Below are 20,300 nucleotides of genomic sequence, written 5' to 3' on the forward strand. Positions count from 1 at the left end.
CATTAGAAATGTATCCAAATCAATATTTAGATACCTAAGCAATGAGTGACATCTAGCAAGACATCATTGCTACCCAAGTGACGAGAATATCAAGATCCGACTTAACCTTTTTATGGTTATTATCTTGTATGAATTGATTCTTCTATCCTTGATATCTAGATTGATCAATGAGGTATAGACCATGTCATCCTCTTATCAATCTTTTTGTTTCTTGATCTCTAAGTAGACACACTTAAAACAAATAAGCTTAATATCTCATATTTACTCATTTGAGCTCGACCATGCATTTTGTGTCCTACTAATCAAGGGGCTCACAGATATTACTTCCATCATATGGAAGGGATATATCTCATCTACATCACTCATGTCCCTCCGCATAAGTTATTGCATACTCAGTGGTTGACTTTATGGTCCACCATATTACGGGTGACGTTTGTTGATACCAAAGAATATAACTCTTTATGTAGGAAACCGTAGTGACTTCAGGTTAAGGATTATTCATACTAATAGTCACATGAGAATGTTTATGACACTCATGTTGGAGTGTATACTGAGAGCCTAAGCTTTGTAAACATTCATTATGAATAAAGAATCACATTTGGTCTAATTATATACATTTGTTTGTAGTTGTTCATTTAATTTATATTGTAGATAACATAGTATGTGGTGTCACATACAGAAGATGATGTTATCGGTAACTTATAAATTATAAACAGTAGCTCACGACCAGAATGGAAAGGAACAAACCATTAGAAAGTCGTAGTGTAATTAGGTATTAGTTTATCTTGACTATATAATTACACTAGTACACTCAGAGTGTATTGAGTAGGACCATTTGAGGTCGTTCTTTTTATACTGACTTTATAAAGGAACAAAGACCTTAGTTATTATGGAAGTGTGTGCTCTTAATCCTAATATAATAACAAGCACATATGTTTGATATTTATTTCTTTAATTTATCAATGGGTGAGATTTAGTTCGATGAATCAATAAACCCGATAAATTGGGAAATGGTATCACTCATAGTGTGTGTTGTTGATTATAGAAGGAAACTGTGTCCTAGTGATACTAGGTTGATAATGTCCTCAAGAGGAGCTCATAAAGATTGTCATGTTAAACCCTGCAGGTGGACTTAGTCCGACATGATAATAAGGTTGAGTGGTACTACTCTTGGACTTAGATATTAATTAAATGAGTTGTCAGTAACTCACTTAATTAGTGGACATTCGATATCTTAAACACAGGGAGACTAACACACTCATAATAAGAAGGAGCCCAAAAATGTAATTTGGGATTGGTGCGGTAGTTCAATGATAGTTCTCTAGTGGAATGAATTATCATTGATAAAATTAAGTTGTGTGTTCGGGGCGAACACGGGATGCTTAATTTTATCGGGAGACCAAAACCAATTCCTCCTCTCGGTCCCTATCGTAGCCTCTTATTTATAGAGTACTATACCCACCTATACCCACCTTCTACACCCACCCAAAGGGGGCCGGCCAAGCTAGCTTGGGAATCAAGCTAGGGCCGGCCTAGGTATGATTTTGGGTGGCCGGCCCTAGCTTGAACCCAAGCTAGTAGGGCCGGCCAAATAAAATTAAAAAAGAAATTTAATTTTAATTTTTATTATTATGTGGAAGATATATTTTAAAGAGAATTAAAATTAAAATATCTCTCTTATAAAAGATCTACAAAAGATTAAAGAAAGAGATTAGATCTCTTTCCTTATTTGTAGATTGGAGAGATGTTTTATTTTCTCTTTAAAATTATTCACATGTTAATAAAATTAAAATTATAGATATTTCCTTTTATTAACCATGAAGAGATTTTAAAGAGAAATTTTATTTTTTAAAATTTCCGGAAACAAATTAGGAAGTTTTAATTGTTGATTGAAACTTGTCCTATTTGCCTTCCAATGATGTGGCCGGCCATCACAAATTAATTGGGGAAATTTTATTTTATTTCTCTCAATTAAATCATGTCAAGGAAATTAAGGAAAATTTATTTCCTAATTTGCCTAGGCCAAGGAATATAAAAGAAGGGGTGAGGGTGCCTTCACAAGACACAACCTCTATTGTTTTCTCTCCCTCTTTCCTTGGTGTTGTGGCCGGCCATTACCCTCTCCCTCTCTTCCTCTTGTGGTGGCCGAACCTCTCCCTCTCCCTTGGAGTTCTTGTGGTGGCCGGATACTACTCGGAGAAGAAGAAGAAGAAGGAGAGAAAGCTAGCATCTCTTGGAGCTTGGTTAGTATTTTGTTTTTCCTCCTTGGTGAAGTTTCCCTTTGTGGCCGAACCTTGCTTGGAGGAGAAGAAGGTGGTTGGTGGTTTCTCATCTTGGAAGATCGTTGCCCACACAACGTCCGAGGTTAGAAGAGGAATACGGTAGAAGATCAAGAGGTTTTTCTACAAGGTATAACTAGTAATTTCTATTTCCGCATCATGCTAGTTATTTATGGAAATAATACCAAATACAAGAGGCTTACATTCTAGCATTTCGAATATGGTTTTTCGAAGTTGTGTTCTTTTGTTTCTTTCTTTTCCTTGTGATTTGATTGTTCTCTTTGGTTAACCTAAAGTTATTTTAGGAAATTAAATATTAGCTTTCTATTAAAGGTTTTGTCTAGTCGGTGGTGGTTGCTCCCATATCCAAGAAGGCCATGTGCCTCGCCACGTCAGTACTGGGAACCTTTTATGGAAATTTATATTTAATGGAATTAATAACTTAAGGAGACTTGGGTCGAACGTGTTAAGTTCCGCAGGAGATCCAAGTCAAAACCTAAAAGAACAAATAGATTAAGTTTTGGATCAAACGTGTTAAGTTCCGCAGAACACATGGTAGCTAGGAAAAGGTTCAGACCTTTGTACAAAATTTTTGTACAGTGGAACCTATAGGCTTTCCGAGTAGCAACCAACAATTGGTATCAGAGCTAGGGTTTTGCCTCTGTGTATTTGGTATTTAGTTTAATTATGCACATGTCATACATAATTTGGGCAGGATAATAGTAGGATGTGCTAACTTTGTGGATGCAGGATCCAACTATTATGGCTTTTAGTTAATTATGTGTGTGATTGGACCCTTGGACATGTCAAGGGCAATTTATATGTGTGTGCATGATTGTATTAAAATACAGCAGGAGCTGTATTTAGTTTTATTAGGATTTTATTTTTGATCTAGATACATGTACATTCCTTTTATGGAATATAGGATCAAAATGTAAAATTCTATTTATGTCATGGATCGAATCTTGCAAAGCGTGGAACCTTCTAAGGACCAGAGGCGCTGGAACTCGGAGCAAGATGGATGCGACAGATAGACCCGATGGCGGTGGCCAAATATGGCGGAACTTGGGATGACAACACACGGAGGACGATTAAAGATAAAAGCCATAATAGTTGAAAATTAGATTTTCTATTTATTGCTTTTATATTGTGCTGTGTGTGCATGTTAGTTTACAAGTTTAGTAGGCTAGCATAGTTAAAATTCCTCATTTATAAATAACTAAGTGGGAGAGGGATTTTTAAGTAAATCCCATGGTCTCCATTACTGGTTTGTAAGTGATGCAAACAAGCTTGCGCGTTGGCTCTGAGTGCCTTCCTCTATAACGGATGAGCTTGTTTGCGGATCACTAGAACAGACTTCCATTTTTGGATGACTATAGGAAGTTAATTAAGAGCGTGTGATCTTCCCCAACGGAAGGGGCATAATCTTATTAATGGACTTAGTGTCAAGTAATGGTATACACTTAGACACATCTAATAGTATCCTCCCCAACGGAGTCACTGCTATTATTTGTGTGACCAAATAATACCAACTATTAATTTTATTTGTCAAAAGTTAGGTTGACAAGATAATAAAATTAATGGGTTAAAACCCTCCTTTTACAAATGTTGAATTTGTATACGTCCACACTAACGTGGCATACAAAATTCACGGTGTTTTAAGGTGTTGGTTAATTTAAAATAGTATTGTTTGAGGAATCAATATTATTCTAAATTTAGAGTTCTGACCAAAAGTTATTTGTGATTCTTAGGATGTCTTTCAACCCACTGTCCATCATACTTCAACAAAATAGACTTACTGGACCAAACTACATAGATTGGAAAAGAAACCTCGACATTGTTCTTACTGCTGAAAGCTATAAATATGTACTGACTGAGCAGTGCCCTGATGCACCTACTGGTGAATCTACCCAAGAGGAGATTGAATATCATAGGAAATGGGTAAAAGCGGATGAGATGGCGCGGTGTTACATTTTGGCTTCAATGTCAAATGTATTGCAACATCAACATAAAGATTTACCAACGACTTATGATATTATGAACAATCTCAAGGAACTCTTTGGTCATCGGGATAGGGCTTCTAGACAAGAAGCTATGAGAAAGATAATGACGACCACCATGCAAGAGGGTACTCACGTGAGGGATCATATCCTAAACATGATGGCTTATCGAACGAAATATCTGATCCTTGGAGGAGAAATTGATGGGAAACCCGGATCGATATGATCCTCCAAACCCTACCTAGAAGTTTTGAGTTTCGCCTGAACTATAATATGAATAAAAGGATTTATTCATTAGGGGAACTCTTGATGGAACTTCAGCAGAAGGGTTATTTCGTCACAATGCTCAAATTCACTATGTTGAAAATGGTTCTACTTCTAAACCGAAAGGTAAGAAGAAGAAAAAACAAAATGGTTCAGCAAAGAAAGTGAATAAATCTCAGAGTACGGGATTTAAAGCGGGAATGAAGAAGCTGAAGGGCAAGTGCTTCATCTGCAAGCAGGCAGGACATTGGAAGGCGGACTGTCCTCGTAAGAACCAAAACAAAGGTATATCTCATACTCTAGTTGTTGAAACATGTTTAGCGGTGTTATCTACCAGCACCTGGTGTGTAGATACGGGAGCCACTGATCATGTCTGCAATTCCTTGCAGGGGTTCCAGGAAACCCGACGACTATCTGAAGGGGAGATTACTGTCTACATGGGCAATGCTACTAAGGTGGCAGCTGTTGCAGTGGGAGACGTCTACTTATCTTTTAGTAGAAATAGAAATTTGGTTTTAAGAAATTGTCTTTATGTACCCAGTTTTAGAAAGAATTTAATTTCAGTTTCTAAAGTATTTTTAGATGGATATTCAGTTTCTTTCAGTAACAATGTAGTTATTAAAAGAAATAAAGTGATTATCTGTTCTGGTGCATTAGTTGGCAATTTGTATATTTTAAATTCAAATTCTTCCACAAAGCAAAACATGAAAATTTATAATTCATCTTCTAATTCTAATAAGAGAAAAGAACCTTCAGAAATGAACCAAGCATATCTTTGGCATCTAAGGCTTGGTCATATTAACTTAAGTAGGATTCGGAGGCTTATAGCCGATGGACTTTTAAGTTCATTAGAGTTGTAAAATTTTCCAACTTGTTATTCTTGCTTAGAAGTTAAAATGACCAAGAGGCGCTCAAGGCCAAGGGTATAGAGCCAAAGAAGTGTTAGAGTTGGTTCACTCGATTTATGTGGTCTATGTATGTCCGGGCAAGAGGAGGTTTTGAATATTTTGTCTCTTTCATAGGCGATTATTCAAGATATGGATACATTTACCTAATGCGCAGATCAGTGCTTTGATAAGTTCAAAGAATACAAGGGCGATGTGGAGAAACGACTAGGTAAAGTATCAAGACACTACTGTCGGATCGTGGTGGCGAATACCTCTTAGGAGAGTTTAGGAATTACTTATCGGAGGCCGGTTCAATCCCAATTATCTGCACTGGAACACCCCAACAGAATGGTGTAGCGAGCGAAGGAATAGGACTCTTATGGAGATGGTTAGATCAATGATGAGTTATTCAGAATTACCAAATTCGTTTTGGGGATATGCTCGGGAAACGGCAGATTCTGAACTTAGTACCTTCTAAATCAGTTTCTTCTACTCCCATAGAATTATGGAATGGGCGAAAACCCGTCTAAGACATATTCGGATATGGGGTAGTCCGGACATTTGTTGAAACGGATCTTGATAAGTTAGAATCTCGTATGGTTCGCGTGTTTGTAGGATATCCCAAAGGAACGAAGGTGGTTTATTTTATAGTCCTAAAGACGAAGGTCATTGTTAGCACCAATGCCGTTTTTAGAAGAGGACTATATAATGGATCACAAGCCCGATAGTAAAATTGTTTTAGAAGAACTTAGAGAGGACATGTCTACTGTACCAACAATACAAGATGAAGTACCACAAGAGGCGCAACACGTGTCACACATGATACACAACCACGGATAGTGCCTCGTCGTAGTGGGAGGGTTGTAATGCAGACTGAAAGATTCATGTTTTGGGAGAGTCTTGGACTTGATCCGGGTAAACATGAACCCGATCCCGTCATATAATGAAGCACTCCAAGATATAGATGCAGCATCTTGGCAAAAGGCAATGAATTCTGAAATAGAGTCCATGTACTCTAATAAGGTCTGGGAGCTTGTAGAACCACCTGATGGTGTAAAAGTCGTTGGATGCAAGTGGATCTACAAAAGGAAAAGAGGGGCAGACGGGAAGGTAGAAACCTTCAAAGCTAGGCTTATTGCGAAAGGGTACACTCAGAAAGAGGGAATCGATTATGAGGAGACCTTTTCACCGGTAGCCATGCTTAAGTCTATCCGGATACTCTTATCCATTGCTGCTCATATGGATTATGAGATTTGGTAAATGGATGTCAAGACAGCTTTCCTTAATGGAAGTCTTGAAGAGAATATCCATATGAAGCAACCAGAATGGTTCATTGAAAAAGGCAAAGAGCATCTAATATGCATGCTCAATCGGTCTATTTATGGACTAAAGCAAGCTTCAAGGTCTTGGAACATCCGGTTTAATGAAGTAATCCGTCATATGGATTTATTCAGTATCCGGATGAGTCTTGTATATACAAGAAGTGTAACGGAAACGTGGTGGTATTTCTTGTACTATACGTAGATGATATTTTGTTAATTGACAACAATGTCAAGGTATTATCAGACGTAAGGGTATGGTTGTCCAAACAATTTGATATGAAGGACTTAGGAGAATGTGCACACATTCTTGGGATCAAAGTTATAAGGGATCGCAAGAAAAGAATGTTGTGTCTATCCCAAGCTTCATATATAGATACAATCCTTGCTCGTTTTAGCATGCAAGACTCCAAGAAAGGTTTCTTACCTTTTAGACATGGAGTAGCTCTATCTAAAGAGATGTCTCCAAAGACATCAAAAGAGATAGAGGACATGAAAGCAGTTCCTTATGCTTCGGCTGTAGGAAGCCTAATGTATGCAATGCTATGTACGAGACCTGATATCTGTTTTGCCGTAGGCATGGTCAGCAGATATCAGAGTAACCCTGGACAAGGACATTGGACTGCGGTAAAGCATATATTAAAGTACCTGAGAAGGACTAGGGATTATATGCTAGTTTACCAAGCAGATGATTTGCTCCCTGTGGGTTACACGGATTCAGATTTCCAATCAGATAGGGATAACAGTAAGTCTACATCAGGCTATGTGTTTACTTTAGGAGGTGGAGCCATTTCATGGAGGAGTGTTAAGCAGAAATGCGTTTCGGACTCAACCATGGAAGCTGAGTATGTAGCAGCCTCTGAGGCAGCTAAAGAAGCAGTATGGCTCAGGAACTTTCTAATGGACTTAGATGTGATTCCTGGTTTGCCCAAGATCATCACAATTTATTGTGATAATAGCGGTGCAGTTGCAAACTCGAAGGAACCACGAGCTCATAAGGCGAGTAAACATATAGAGCGCAAGTACCACCTGATACGAGATATCGTGAAGCGAGGAGAAGTTGTCATCGCCAAGATTGCATCAGCGGATAACCTGGCAGATCCTTTCACTAAGGCCCTTCCAGCTTTCGATCGGCATGTGGAGGGAATGGGAATCAGATGTATGGTAGAAGATATGGCAGCTTAGTCATTAGTATAAGTGGGAGATTGTTGGAGTGTATACTGAGAGCCTAAGCTTTGTAAACATTCATTATGAATAAAGAATCACATTTGGTCTAATTATATACATTTGTTTGTAGTTGTTCATTTAATTTATATTGTAGATAACATAGTATGTGGTGTCACATACAGAAGATGATGTTATCGGTACCTTATAAATTATAAACAGTAGCTCACGACCAGAATGGAAAGGAACAAACCATTAGAAAGTCGTAGTGTAATTAGGTATTAGTTTATCTTGACTATATAATTACACTAGTACACTCAGAGTGTATTGAGTAGGACCATTTGAGGCTTTTTATATTGACTTTATAAAGGAACAAAGACCTTAGTTATTATGGAAGTGTGTGCTCTTAATCCTAATATAATAACAAGCACATATGTTTGATATTTATTTCTTAAATTTATCAATGGGTGAGATTTAGTTCGATGAATCAATAAACCCGATAAATTGGGAAATTGTATCACTCATAGTGTGTGTTGTTGATTATAGAAGGAACCGTGTCCTAGTGATACTAGGTTGATAATGTCCTCAAGAGGAGCTCATAAAGATTGTCATGTTAAACCCGGGTGGACTTAGTCCGACATGATAATAAGGTTGAGTGGTACTACTCTTGGACTTAGATATTAATTAAATGAGTTGTCAGTAACTCACTTAATTAGTGGACATTCGATATCTTAAACACAGGGAGACTAACACACTCATAATAAGAAGGAGCCCAAAAATGTAATTTGGGATTGGTGCGGTAGTTCAATGATAGTTCTCTAGTGGAATGAATTATCATTGATAAAATTAAGTTGTGTGTTCGGGGCGAACACGGGATGCTTAATTTTATCGGGAGACCAAAACCAATTCCTCCTCTCGGTCCCTATCGTAGCCTCTTATTTATAGAGTACTATACCCACCTATACCCACCTTCTACACCCACCCAAAGGGGCCGGCCAAGCTAGGGCCGGCCTAGGTATGATTGGGTGGCGGCCCTAGCTTGAACCCAAGCTAGTAGGGCCGCCAAATAAAATTCAAAAAGAAATTTAATTTTAATTTTATTATTATGTGGAAGATATATTTTAAAGAGAATTAAAATTAAAATATCTCTCTTATAAAAATCTACAAAAGATTAAAGAAAGAGATTAGATCTCTTTCCTTATTTGTAGATTGGAGAGATGTTTTATTTTCTCTTTAAAATTATTCACATGTTAATAAAATTAAAATTATAGATATTTCCTTTTATTAACCATGAAGAGATTTTAAAGAGAAATTTTATTTTTTAAAATTTCCGGAAACAAATTAGGAAGTTTTAATTGTTGATTGAAACTTGTCCTATTTGCCTTCCAATGATGTGGCCGGCCATCACAAATTAATTGGGGAAATTTTATTTTATTTCTCTCAATTAAATCATGACAAGGAAATTAAGGAAAATTTATTTCCTAATTTGCCTAGGCCAAGGAATATAAAAGAAGGGGTGAGGGTGCCTTCACAAGACACAACCTCTATTGTTTTCTCTCCCTCTTTCCTTGGTGTTGTGGCCGGCCATTACCCTCTCCCTCTCTTCCTCTTGTGGTGGCCGAACCTCTCCCTCTTCCTTGGAGTTCTTGTGGTGGCCGGATACTACTCGGAGAAGAAGAAGAAGAAGGAGAGAAAGCTAGCATCTCTTGGAGCTTGGTTAGTATTTTGTTTTTCCTCCTTGGTGAAGTTTCCCTTTGTGGCCGAACCTTGCTTGGAGGAGAAGAAGGTGGTTGGTGGTTTCTCATCTTGGAAGATCGTTGCCCACACATCCGAGGTTAGAAGAGGAATACGGTAGAAGATCAAGAGGTTTTTCTACAAGGTATAACTAGTAATTTCTATTTCCGCATCATGCTAGTTATTTATGGAAATAATACCAAATACAAGAGGCTTACGTTCTAGCATTTTGAATATGGTTTTTCGAAGTTGTGTTCTTTTGTTTCTTTCTTTTCCTTGTGATTTGATTGTTCTCTTTGGTTAACCTAAAGTTATTTTAGGAAATTAAATATTAGCTTTCTATTAAAGGTTTTGTCTAGTCGGTGGTGGTTGCTCCCATATCCAAGAAGGTCATGTGCCTCGCCACGTCAGTACTGGGAACCTTTTATGGAAATTGATATTTAATGGAATTAATAACTTAAGGAGACTTGGGTCGAACGTGTTAAGTTCCGCAGGAGATCCAAGTCAAAACCTAAAAGAACAAATAGATTAAGTTTTGGATCAAACGTGTTAAGTTCCGCAGGAGATCCAAAATTTAATTTAAAAGAACACATGGTAGCTAGGAAAAGGTTCAGACCTTTGTACAAAATTTTTGTACAGTGGAACCTATAGGCTTTCCGAGTAGCAACCAACAACTCATATAATGATCCATGAAACATTCTCATGAGGGTCATTTAGTACATACTCTCTAATATATACCCATGTGTCAACCTGATATCTCATATCCATGACTTGTGAGATTAAGTCATCCATTGACCTACATGCTATTCTCAACACATTAATATTGTCCTTGCATATTAATGCTTGATTAGGAATAGTTAAGAGTAGTGTTCTATGTATATCTACAATATCTCACTATTAATTCAACCAATTGATATATTATAGATTAGAACTTCCTACTCTAGTACATTATTATACTTATTCATTCGACACTGAATTGAAGTAATATAATAAACAACTTTGCCTATATTTGTAACACCCACGAAATGCTAAGCTATACCTAGGAGTATTTTTCTTTAAAATAGAAGAATAAAAGAAAGAAAGAGAAAAATGGAAAAATAGAAACCAAAATAAAAAGAGGTGAGGTCAAGGATTGAACCTTGAACCTCCCACAAATGATAGAGTTAAATTGGTGCATAGAACCACTAGAGTAATGAATGATATGTGAATAGAAAAGAATGGAAATGTTAGTAAAGATGAGAAGATGGTTAAGTAAAGGAACAAGAGAAAACCAAGTAGCTTACTTTCTTTTCCTCTTGGTTAAGAGAAGGAGCAAGCAAAAGACAAGTTGCTTGCTTCCCTCCTTCTCTCTATTTTCGTGGAATTAAAGGAATGAAGAAGATAGAAGGGTTAAGGGGGATGAATGAAGGCATGTTCATTACATAGGAAATAAATAGGATGCAGAGAAGAAAAGACAAGTGATTAATCCTTCCTTCTTCTTTCTCCTCTTCCTTTTCTCCTTCTTATTTTCCCCACTGAAACCAAAGTGTTCCTCTTCCTTTTCTCCTTCTTCTTTTCCCCACCGAAACCAAAGTGTTCCTCTTCTCATTTTCAAAAGCTAAGCTAAGGTTTTCTTCCTAAGAAAACTAATTTACAAGGAGGAGCTTTCAAGATCTACCCTTTCCAAGCAAGAGAAATCAAAGGGAGTGCTAGAAGAAGAAGCTCTCTTCTTCCTCTTCACATAGGGTATATTTCCTTAAGAAAAGCCACAAGCGAAAGGAAGTAAGTATTCCCTCACCTGTGGTACAAGTTGCTTTTGTTTTACATAAGATTAGAAGGCTTAAAACCTAGGGTCACAAGTTGTAAACTTTCGGCCAAGTGTAGGAAAAGAACCTAGGAAAAAAACTTAAGACCTAAACTAACCATGTTCAATACATCCTTAGGGTATGTATGCTATGATAAGAGATTTGGTTGGTTTTCTTATGCTTACATGTTGTTTAAAGCTTAGTTTTCCTCCATATATGTTTCGGCCAAGAACAAGGTTAGGGTTTAAAGAAGCTAAAAAGTTAACTTAGCATACTCATGCACCTCTTGATGATATGATATGAATTTGGATAGATGTTTATGCTTACATGTTGTTTAAAGCTTAGTTTTCCTCCATATATGATTCGGCCAAGAACAAGGTTAGGGTTTAAAGAAGCTAAAAAGTTAACTTTGCATACTCATGCACCTCTTGATGATATGATATGAATTTGGATAGGTGTTTATGTTTACATGTGGTTTAAAGTTTAGTTTCCCTTCATGTATGTTTCGGCCAAGAGCCAAATTAGGATTTAAAGAAGCTAAAAAGTTAACCTAGCATGCTCATGTACCTCTTGATGATATGATATGAATTTAAGCTAGGTGTTTATGTTTACATGTTGCTTTAAAGCTTAACTTCCCTTCATGTATGTTTCAGCCAAGAATCAAATTAGGGTTTAGAGAAGCGAAAACGTTAACCTAGCATGCTCATGTACCTCTTGATGATATGATATGAATTTAGCTAGGTGTTTATGTTTACATGTTGTTTAAAACTAACTTTCCCATCATGTAAGGTTCGACCAAGTACCAAACTAGGGTTTAGAGAAGCTAAAAAGTTAACCTAGCATGCTCATGTACCTCTTGATGATATGATATGAATTTAGCTAGGTGTTTATGTTTACATGTTGTTTAAAACTAACTTTCCCTTCATGTAAGGTTCGGCCAAGAACCAAACTAGGGTTTAGAGAAGCTAAAAAGTTAACCTAGCATGCTCATGTACCTCTTGATGATATGATATGAATTTAGCTAGGTGTTTATGTTTGCATGTTGTTTTAAAGCTTAACTTCCCTTCATGTATGTTTTGGCCAAGAACCAAATTAGGGTTTAGAGAAGCTAAAAAGTTAACCTAGCATGCTCATGTACCTCTTGATAATATGATATGATTTTAGCTAGGTGTTTACACTTGCATGTTGCCTATAGCTTGGTTTCCTCTTTATGAGTGGTTCGGCCACTATGAGTTTAGAAGCTTAGACATGCCTCACATGATACGTTATGAATTAGGAGATGTTGTTTAATGATACCATGCATGATTGTGTCTTTTATGATGTGCTATGTGCCCAAAGATGCATGCTTTATGATATGACAAATAACATGCTCATTATGTATGCTTACGATCCATGCATGTGCTGTGCGCCCAAATCTGCATGCTTTATGATATGGTAAATGACATGCTCATTATGTATGCTTATGATCCATGCATGTGCTGTGTGCCCAAATATGCATGCTTTATGATATGGCAAATGACATGCTCATTATGTATGTTTATGATCCATGCATGTGCTGTGTGCCCAAATATGCATGTTTTACTCCTCATGATATGATAAGATAAGTTATGTTATGTTATGATATGATACATGATATGATATTTTACTTTGTATGGCTTGTACCAAGGGTGGGCTCCATAAGCGCCCCTAGGCCGACGGACTATGAACGGGTCTAGTAAAGGGATGAGATCCTTAGTACGCCCCTAGGTCGACGGACTATGAACGGACCTAGATCCCTAGTAGGTTCGGGGCTAGCTACCCTTTCCTAGGGATTACGCACATTTATGTATGTATGTGGTACAAGCCGGGCCCTCATGATGATATTATGTTCAAGTACTATATGATATGTTTTAAGCCATCATGCATATGACATGACACATGTTTTAAAAGGTATCTTGCATGATATGATTTATGATTTATATGACATGATGATTTATGATATGATATAGCATGATGTTCTTTATAAGATGATATGATATGATTTACGATATGACATGCTATGCTCTTATGATATTTATATGACATGATGATTTATGATATGATATAGCATGATGTTCTTTATGATTTATGATATGACATGTTATGCCCTTATGATGTTAGATGATCATATTTTTATGGTTGTATGCTTATGTATTTATGCTTTGATATATGGATTTTGTGAGTAGGAAAGGATCTTACTAAGCCTGTGTGCTTATAGCTTACTTTCCTTGTACCACAGATAAGGGAAAAGAATGGATAACCTAAGGGAGCTGCAGGATAGACAAGGAGATGTGTGTGGTGGTGGCTCGGCTAAGGCAAATAAAGACCTTCTTAAGTTATTTTGTTATGTCAACATGAACCAAGTGTCTTATGTTATTGTTCCGCACGACTTCAGGATATTTTTAAGTGTTTTATTTTCAAAATAAATTTTAATATGCATATATGTTTCCGCAAATAGATAAGTAAAGTAACCCCGCCCAACTAGCAGGAGGGGCAGGCGTTACAGGTTGGTATCAGAGCCAGGTTAGCCTTTCCGCTACACACACATCAAGCCTTCATCCTGCCGCTCCAAGTAAGACTTTCTGTACTTACTCTATGTATGATAGAAAATGTTTTAGTATCCATGAACCTAGGTATCACTACAAGAAAAATCCTCATAGACATCGGTGGAACAACAACGGTTTTAACCAAAAACCGATGTCTTTTAGTATTTTACACCGATTTTTCCAAAAATTGGTGTCTATGAGCGCAAATTTTCACTCATAGACATCGGTTTTTTATCCGATGTCTATGAGAGCCTTTTGTTTCAGTAATAGACATCGATTTTAACCGCGGTTTTTAAAACCCGGTGTCTATGAACCAAAATTTTGGCGGACTTTCTTAGCGCGATTTCTTTTGGGATTCTCCTCGCCCACCATAAATCGAAACCCTAATCTTCTGCATCCTCCTTTTAGGAGTTACCATTTGAAAGACGAGCAAAGGATCTCTCGACGGTGATGTGGATGGCGGCGGTCGTCGGTGCTGTCGCGGTCTACTGGTTCGTGTGGGTGATGGGCTCGACGGAAGTGAAAGGCAAGCGGGCAGTGAACCTTAAGATGAGATCGATCATGCAGGATAAGGTGCAGGACAAGTACAAGCCTTCTTTCTCCGCTCCAAGGAGGGCCAAGCACCATTAAGTGAGATCTAGATCCCCTCGTTTCCCCAATCCGATCGCCATCCGAACTCCTAGGGTTTGACGTCCGGCGGCTCCTTCTTGTTTCGGCGGCCTCTCCGGCCCTTCCTCTCCCCATGCGTATCTTCGATTCTTGATGCAGGATAAGGCGGCCGCGGAGGACGGCGAGAAGGAGACTTTTTCCTCTTTTCCGAAGCAGCCGCGCCACTGCGAAGTCGAGATGCCCCTTACTGATTCCGAGGAAGACTCTTTCCTCTTTCCCATGGAGGAGATCGTCCAGTACCCTCTTACTGGATACGTCGCTCCCTCTTCCATCAGCTTCAGCCCCGATGGGTGCTTGATCTCCTATCTCTTCAGCCCCGATGGTACCCTCCACTGTAAAGTCTTCACCTTTGATGTTGCCTCACGGCGGCAGGAGCTTATGTTTTGCCTGCCTGATGGAGGCGGCCTCAATGAGAATAATCTCTCGGCTGAAGAGAAGCTGAGGCGAGAGAGGTCAAGGGAGTGGGGATTGGGAGTCACGAGGTACGAGTGGAAATCGAGGTCGACGTCCTTTTCTTGCTCCGCTCCAGGGAAGCCCACTATCAATGTGCCATTGCCAAATGGGGTCTGTGCTCTGCCCTATTTCCTGATTTAATGAGCAAGTGTTGACATTCAGCTAATAGGTCAATTGTATTTGAAGCAATTTCTATTTTGAACATTAAAATACTTCATTACAAGTAGCTATTCTGCGTGCCTTTCTACCTGTTGATCTTAAACTTTCTTCTTTGATTATGATATATTAAGTGATCGCTATGTGTTTCATCAGGTATATTTCCAGGAAATATCAGGCTCAAAGCCAGAGCTCAAGCTTACATGTTGTCACCATCGGTGCTTTCTTTGTAAGCTTACAATTCAATTTTAATTATTGTTCCTATTTTTCTTGCATATAAAAATATAAGAATCCAAAACACATCAACATACTAATTTTAGCTGGAAGTGTAAATTTGTTTTTTCTTGCATTTCTTGGTGGGAATATGAGCATTTATTTTGTTTAGTGAAATTTCTTATGAAAGTTTAGTATCAACTTAAATGGTGCAATCATCAAGGTAGTTTTGCTAAGTGATACATTTTCTTGTTTAAATTAGGTCTTCTAAACCTTATTACATACATTAAAATATGCATAATGGTAGTTCCTTAAAAACTGTGAAAAGTGTAATTGCTTCTGAGATTATTCATATGCATACATATATTGTTTATGGAAGTGTGGTTCTGTGTGTCTAGTTTTGTGGTGATACACATCTTTGGATAGGCTGTTTCAAAGTATTTACCATGTCACTGTTCCTGCAACACAGAGTTTGTCTGGTTACTAGAATTTACCAAAACCATGAAGTTGCCAAAAGGTATTTGTTATTTATCCTGTCTCTTAAGGTTTTAGATAGTATTAAACATTATTTCTTTCTGACTCGTGTAATGGTTCTATAGCCTAAATGTGGCATCAAAACAACACAAGTTAAATAACTAGGTGATGTCTAAGGATTTCTATATATTAATATCTGAATTTAGCACAAATTTGCCATTCATATTAATATCTGAATTCTCAGTATCTGATTCTATAACCAATTTAACACAAAATTGTTGTTCATATCAATATCTGATTTCTCAGTATGCGATTCTATTAACTGAATCACCTTGTTTATTGTCGACACAATATTCAGAAGCGAGATGCACCTCCTGGTGAAAAGCCAGAGCCTGTGAGGACGCATCTTAGGAACATGATCATAGTCCCAGAGATGATCGGCAGCATCATTGGCGTACACAATGGAAAAACCTTCAATCAGGTTGAAATCAAGGTAACTATTTTACTAGGTTTAACTAGTGCATAATCAAGATTGTTATCTTATTTTTGATTTTTCTGACATCAGCCCGAGATGATTGGTCATTACTTGGCTAAATTCTCAATATCATACAAGCCCGTGAAGCATGGAAGGCCTGGTATTGGTGCTACTCACTCCTCCAGGTTCATCCCTCTCAAGTAAAAAAATCATGTTCGGAGGATAAAGATCATGTATGCCTCTCGATTATCTTTAGTTCTTGTATTCTACAATAAACCATCGGTGCTTTCTTTGTAAGCTTACAATTCAATTTTAATTATTGTTCCTATTTTCCTGTGTTGGTAAGAATTCTATTGTAATGTTTATTCCTATTTTTCTAATTCTCTTTTCTCTGTTCTCATTCCTGAGTTGCATTTTTCTTTTTGCTGTTGGAACATCCATTAGCTATCTGATGTGTAATTGAGTATTGCTTTCCCCTATTTATATTAAAAGCATCTATATTAGTTTCTCACAGGCTTTTTAATGCACAGTAACTTCTAATTGCCTTGTCCTTTTATTATTAGATATATGGGCACTGTCACAGGGATAAGTGATCTAGATCTTGCCCGATAGCCAAATTCATATTGGCGCTCTGTGAAGGTATATATACTAAAGTTTTCTGACTTTCCTCTTCAGCAAACCTGCCATGTGATAACCGTTTTCTGACTTTTATAGTAACATGTAAAAGTGTTGCAATCCATTAATGTTTCTTGAATGCCACTGCTAAGTTCTTAATTTGCCACTTCCTCTTGAAACTGAATTTGGCTTTTCTTGTAGGTTGGCTGGGATGAGTCAACTTCTGGAGAGAGGCAGCCAAGAGTCTCTTTGGGAGATTGAGCCTTTAACAACGTTTCCAATGTATCCATCTTCCTTTCCACTTAGGCTCAAGCGCCCTTGGCCTTCTGACTTGCCCTCACTACATGGTACTTATCATGTTTGCTTGCTGAATCTTAACTGAACAGGTATGAACTCCTTGTTACTGCCATCTCACTTCTGTCAACTATATGTTTAGGTGGGAGAGATGATCTTATGTGGCTTCGAGATGGAGACAGAGCAATCAGTCTTTGAATTTCCAGGGATTCTGTAATTAGACATTTACCGAGTGCTATTTCAAAAGCTGGAAATGTGAGTGGCTGAAGGGGAAAATAACACTAGGGAAGATTTAGTTAAATCTTTGCACAGATCAAGAAGGATAACGTTGGCACCAGTAAGAAGAATATTTGTGTACTATATATTACCTTTTGATGTTGTAAGAAGAATAGTTATATGTAATTTGTGGATACTGACTTGATGTGCACAATATCTATTATCTTTTTATGTTGTAAGAAGAATATTTATGTGTTGGTTATATGGATATTGACTTGGTGTGTTTAGATACATCGGTGCATTTTTATTTGTGATTTTCTTAGTGAATTAATAATATTAACATAATTTTATGATTTGCTTGGTGATAATATTGGTTTTTCACTATTTCGGAAATCAAATTTGTGTCGTTAAACAATATTGATATTACATCAGTTTTCCACCTCTGCAAAACCGGTGTCATTAAATAATATTACATCGGTCATATACTGCTGCCAAAACTAGTGTTATTAACATATAATATTACATCGGTTTTACACCCGATGTTGTTAAGTGATACTACACCGGTTTTAACCCGATGTCTAAAATGACAGACCTTTTACATCGCCTTCATAGACATCGATCGAAAATCTAATAGACATCGGTGGAAAACTGATGTCTATGAGGGTTTTTGTTGTAGTGTATGACTGATATGGATTTTCTTCATGTATGTTAAGCAATGTTTAATGTGCACGAATATAAGTAGGGATGACTCTAGACTTATGCTAGCCTCATGGTTATTTATGAAAATAGATATGGCTAGAAGACGCGGTAACCGGGCTGATGAGACAGTGACCCCACCAGATCTGACCCAGGTAGTCACCGATCTCCAGCGTCAGATCACGGAACAACAACAAGTAATCACTGCTCTGATGAATCAGCAAGGAAACCCTGTCACCCCACCAGCAAATCAGAATGCAGCGCCCATCATACCACTAGCTGCACCAGTACCACCGGTAGCCCCTGCCCCAGTGGTCCGACAGGATACTTACTTGATACAGTGGCTAAGGCTGAAGTCGAAGAACTTCTCGTGTACTTGTGAGCCATGGGACACTCAAGATTGGTTCAAGATAGTGGAAAGTATTGTGGAATTGCTGGACTGGCCTGTATCGGAAAAGATCAAATGTATGTCATTCTGTTTTTCCAGAGACGCAAGAATGTGGTGGGAAAGAGTTAAGGCTAAGAGACAAATTAATCTGATGAACTGGATGGACTTCGAGACAGAGTTCTTCGAAGAATTCTTCCATATGCAAGTGACGAACCGGCATTACGACGAGTTCACCGAGTTCCGGCAAGGTGACTTATCAGTAAACGAAGCAGTAAAGCGCTTCAATCGTCTTGCACGCCTCTGCTCAAAGATAGTCAGCACAGAAAGAGAAAGGGTTAGACTGATGCTTAAGATGCTCCGACCTGAGATAGCACTGAATGTGGAAGGCGGAATTAATAGACCGCAGACTACAGAAGATCTGGTCAGCAGTGCCTTGATCACCGAGCATTATCAGAAGGCGATGAACGAGAATAAGAATCAGGCATAGACGCAAGGGCAGAAATCTCAGAGTACCAAACCCAGCTGGAAAGGAAACTCTAATGGAAAAAGGAAACAATGGGACAACACCAAAGGAGGACCAGCGAATAAGCAACCTAAGTACCCTCAGTGTACCATTTGTGGAAAGCAGCATTCCGGAGTATGTTGCAAGGGTACGAGAAAATGTTACAGTTGCAGACGGGAAGGACACCTGGCCAGAGACTGCCCTACCCAGTCCCAGACACCGTTCTAGCAGAATGACCAGAACAAAAGTGCTCCCTCACAGCTACACTATATGCAAGCTGCCATTGAAGGGACTCCGATTAGCCAAGGGAGATTGGAAGCCCCGCCAACTATGATGAACGCTAGGTTTTCTCGCTTACCAAGGACGATGTGGCGAGCGCCTCTACCGTGGACACAGGTCAGCTACCTATTTTCAGTCAATATGCTAATGTGTTATTTGATACTGGGGCAACACATTCGTTTGTCTCTACACCCTTCATGGAGAAGTTAGAGATACCCCCACAAGCTTTGAATGACAAATTCTTAACAACCCTACCGTCGGGAGAAGTAATGCCGTCTACTCATATGCTGCGAGCCGCACCCATCAGAATCACAAACAGAGAACTCTACTGTAATCTGATAGTGCTTGACATGCAAGATTATGACAGTATATTGGGCTTGGATTTTCTGAGCAAGTACGACGCTTCCATCGAGTGTCGTCAAAGAAAAGTGGTTTTCCGACCTGAAGCTGAACCTATATTCGAGTTCATAGGTGAACCCGAGGAAAATCAGTGCTATGTGACTGAAGATGTGACTGGACAACTCTCTACCCTGACTATAGCACCAACGTTGTTCGATGATGTATTAGAAAAGCAGACTCGTGACTTGAGTTTCCAGCGGATAAAGCAAGAAGTGTTAGAGGGAAAGAATGATGAATTCCGTATCGCTAACAGTGAGATATTATACCTCAAGGATCGCTTATGTGTTCCCGATGACCTAGAGTTGCGGAAGAAGATACTAGAAGAAGCCCATGCAACTGTTAGTTAGAGCCCTAGAGCCAATCATTTGATGATTGTATGGACTCATGTATATCATATTCTTGTATATTAATAAAGGCATTTGTTTGGTTATTATACTTATTTGTATTAGTGCCAAATAGACTAAGTATAATAGCGT

At 38.3% G+C, this 20,300-nt stretch overlaps 1 long non-coding RNA gene across 1 annotated transcript; it reads left to right on the forward strand.

Annotated features, from left to right (window-relative positions):
* Positions 1-17,046: 17,046 nt before the first annotated feature.
* LOC121977547 lies at positions 17,047-17,534 on the forward strand. The gene is made up of 3 exons (XR_006110913.1): positions 17,047-17,074; positions 17,252-17,397; positions 17,487-17,534. It is a non-coding gene; the product is annotated as an uncharacterized LOC121977547 (long non-coding RNA).
* Positions 17,535-20,300: the final 2,766 nt, after the last annotated feature.

The sequence above is a fragment of the Zingiber officinale genome, chromosome 4B, assembly GCF_018446385.1.
Source record: "Zingiber officinale cultivar Zhangliang chromosome 4B, Zo_v1.1, whole genome shotgun sequence".
Classification (NCBI taxonomy): Eukaryota; Viridiplantae; Streptophyta; class Magnoliopsida; order Zingiberales; family Zingiberaceae; genus Zingiber; species Zingiber officinale.